Source organism: Bos mutus, chromosome X, assembly GCF_027580195.1.
Source record: "Bos mutus isolate GX-2022 chromosome X, NWIPB_WYAK_1.1, whole genome shotgun sequence".
In the NCBI taxonomy this organism is placed as follows: domain Eukaryota; kingdom Metazoa; phylum Chordata; class Mammalia; order Artiodactyla; family Bovidae; genus Bos; species Bos mutus.
Genome location: NC_091646.1, coordinates 69811155 through 69815151, shown reverse-complemented (window position 1 = coordinate 69815151; position 3997 = coordinate 69811155). Strand labels below are relative to the sequence as shown.

Here is a 3997-nt window from a genome sequence, read left to right as displayed (position 1 = left end):
GGTTCAGGATGGGGAACGCGAGTATACCTGTGGCGGATTCATTTCGATATTTGGCAAAACTAATACAATATTATAAAGTTTAAAAATAAAATTAAAAAAAAAATACTTTGGTCTGTATATTGTTGTTTACTTTGTATTTCTATATGCAAGCGATGGCCTAGATTTTCCTACTCCTGTCCTCTTGTTGACATCCTTCTTTTAAGAACATCTCATTTCAAGAGCCCTATTTAAATCCATTTGCTTTTTCACTGCAAGTAGCTTTGAATAACAGAGAAGGCAATGGCACCCCTCTCCAGTACTCTTGCCTGGAAAATCCCATGGATGGAGTAGCCTGGTAGGCTGCAGTCCATGCGGTCACTAAGAGTTGGACAGGACTGAGCGACTTCACTTTCACTTTTCACTTTCACGCACTGGAGAAGGAAATGGCAACCCACTCCAGTGTTCTTGCCTGGAGAATCCCAGGGATGGGGGAGCCTGGTGGGCTGCGGTCTCTGGGGTCGCACAGAGTCGGACACGACTGAAGCGACTTAGCAGCAGCAGCAGCTTTAAATAAGAGACGAGCTGTGCCATGAGGTTTACACTGACTTCTTGGAAATGATATAGTGATCTTTTCTGATGGATCAACAAATAGTTCAGAAGTCATCCAAATGTTATTTTCTTTACAAAATGCAAAGCATAGGTCTCAGCAGATGTACACTTCTCACATTTTGGTTCTCTTCATTGTCTCATTATAAGAAGCATAACACTCTGACGAACCTGGCATGGATCCTGATGGGCTTTATGAAGGTACCATTTTTTATGTCAGAGAGCTAAACATTTTCTTTTCTCTATAGCACTTTCATCTAATAGCTTTTTTTTTTTTTTTTTTTTTTTTAGCTCCTAGCATCTTTTATTCTTACTAGACTCTAGATACAATTAATTCTAGCAGGGCAGGGCTCAATTCTGTTTAAGCCTCACGTTTGAGATGAATTACTTAAATATTATAAATGGAATGCACATTCTCAAAACCGGGAAACTAAAATTTGATGTAACTGATTTACTCGATATTTACATAACCATAAAAGATTGTATATGCTACATGAGCTTTCGTGTTATAAATTTGACCTTCTTATAAACTTGCTTTCATAAAAAACATAGTAACTCTTTGCTCATCTATCCTAACCTATGAATTGTCACACCAACACTTTTTAAGATCTACTTAAAGAGATGAGTTCTCCTTATACAAGGTTAAGAAACCTGAAGCTCCAACCCAGAAATTTAAAATTCTTTTGTTTCACCAGAGATAGATTATGGGCAAATCTTACCTAAGTAGTACTATAGGAAGTTACAGTGTTGACCAAAAGGAGACACAAGTTTTCAACCATTGTTTTAATGGGTCTCAAGGTCTGTGACAGATTTTTGGTCAAATTGTTTCTATTGAAAAGTTCTGAACTGCCACACACAAAACACATGGTCCACAAAACATTCACCTCACCTTCTGAAGGTTTTGTGATTCATTGTTGTCATTACCCAGTGTTTTACATTAACCTTCCATGGCCAATTGAGGCAAACAGTTCTGAGACCCTTCTTCCACCACTAAGGCTGGGTTAACAGGTGTTAGTGATAATATTCATCTAGTCTTCTGAGCTTGTTTGGCAGACTCGGTGACCTTGCAAACTCTAGCTGCCTTCTTGTTCACTGCTTTGATGACACTCACAGCAATCACCTGTCTCATGTCACGAACAGCATAATGGCCCAGAGGAGGATACTCAGAGAAGCTCCCAACAGATGGACTTGCCAGGACCCATGTCAATGATTGGTGGCATCAAGAGTTTTGAGGCCATCTTCAGAATGACGATCAGTCTTCTCATTCAGCTCAGCAAAATTGCAAGCAATGTGAGCTGTTTGACAGTCCAGCACAGGTGCATATCCAGCACTGATTTGGGATGGATGGTTCAAGATAATCACCTGAGCTGTGAAGCCAACTTCTTACATCAGTGGGTCATTTTTGCTGTCACCAGCCACATTGCTATGACAAACATCTTTGACAGACACGTTCTTGACACTGAAGCCCACATTGTCCCCAGGAAGGCCTTTACTCAGTGCTTCATGGTGCATTTCAATAGACTTCAGTTGTTACGCTGACTGGAGCAAAGGTGACCACCATACCAGGTTTGAGAACACCAGTCTCCACTTGATCCACAGTGGCAGTATCAGTACCACCATTCTGTAGATGTCCTGGGGGAATCAAACACAAGAGTTTGTCAGGTGAGTTGGTGGCAGGATGCATCCAGAGCTTCAAGCAGTGTGGTTCCACTGGCATTGTCATCTTTACTGGTGACTTTCCATCCCTTGAATCAAGGCATGTTAGCACTTGGCTCTAGCATCTTGTCGCCATTCCAGTCAGAAACTGGCACAAATGCTACTGTGTCAGGTTTGTAGCCAGTTTTCTTAACGTAGGTGCTGACTTCCTCAACAATTTCCTCATTTCTCTTCTGGCTGTAGGGTGGCTCAGTGGAATCTATTTTGTTAGTTCCAACAATTAGTTGTTTCACACCCAGAGTGTAAGCCAGAAGGGCATGCTCGTGGATCTGCCCATTCTTGGAGATACCCACTTCAAATTCACCACCACCAGCAGCAGTCATCAGAACAGCACAGTCAGCCTGGGACGTGCCTGTAATCATGTTTTTGATGACGTCTCTGTGTCCTGGGGCATCATTGATGGTCACATAGCCCTTACTGGTCTTAAATTCCCACAAGGAGATATCAATGGTGATACCACACTCATGTTCAGCTTTCAGTTTGTCCAAGACCCAGGCATGCTTGAAGGAGCCCTTTCCCATCTCGGCAGCCTCCTTCTCAAACTCTTCAATGGTTCTTTTGTTAATCCCACCACATTTGTAGATCAAATGGCCAGTAGTGGTAGACTTTCCACATGCCCAATGACAAGGATGTGGATGTGGGTCTTCTCCTTTCCCATTTTTGCTTAGGTTTAGTGGTGGTTTTCACAACACCTGTGTCCTGGTGGCAAAATTGTTGCAAGAAAGCTATCTTTTAATCTTAATGATTTATTTTGTTTATGGCTTCCCTCTCACTCCACTAGGATGTAAGCTCAAGTGATTTGTGTCTGTTTTGTTTTGTGCTCTACTCAAATGGTTAGAAGAATGCCTAAAACACAGAACACAGAAGACCTCAAAAGGTATCTGCTGTATTGAGCTGGACTGATATATGCTGACACCTGAGGCTATCCTCAGTTAAAGACTCACCACCAATCCCTTCGCCTGGATGCGCCAAAAGGCCAATGTTCAAGAGTGCCAACTTTGCTATGTGTATTTATTAACTTCATCCCTACAGAAATCCTATGATGTTGGTAGTATTGTTATCCATATTTTGGTGATGGTGAAACAGAAGAGTGGAGGAGGAATAAGTAACTAGCCGATCTACACAGCTAGTAAGTGGCAGACCCTAATATTGCAGCACGGGCACCTCAGCTCTACATTTGTGCATCTTAACACTACACTGCAGCTTCCCTGGTGGCTCAGTCAGTAAAGAGTCTGCCTGCTACGCAGGAGATCTGGTTTTGAACCCTGGGTTGGGAAGATCCCCTGGAGAAGGGAATGGCAACCCACTTCAGTATTCTTGCCTGGAGAATCCCATGGGCAGAGGAGCATGACAGGCTACAGTCCATGGGGTCACAAAGAGTCAGACATGACTGAGCGACTAAACCTACCTACCTAAACACTACACTGTACTGCCTCTCTGGAAATATACCAATGGCTAGTCCTAAAGGAGACCTTCCTTGGTGGCTGAGGAAGGAAGGAAGGTGGCTGAGGAAGGCCAACACAGGAGACAATGGGCAGAGGAGCCTGGCAGGCTGCAGTCCATGGAGTCGCAAAAGAGCCAGACACAACTTAGTGGCTAAAGCACAACAACAATCCTAAAGAAATCTGCAAGTGGTCCGTTAGCTTACCTGGATGGAAATATCAGAATCCATGAGTTAACTGTCTTTCAAATGGCA

General features: G+C 43.0%; 1 pseudogene; it reads right to left on the bottom strand.

Annotated features, from left to right (window-relative positions):
- Window positions 1-1609: 1609 nt before the first annotated feature.
- Window positions 1610-2959, bottom strand: LOC102269412 (elongation factor 1-alpha 1 pseudogene; annotated as a pseudogene).
- Between the last annotated feature and the right edge of the window lie 1038 nt (window positions 2960-3997).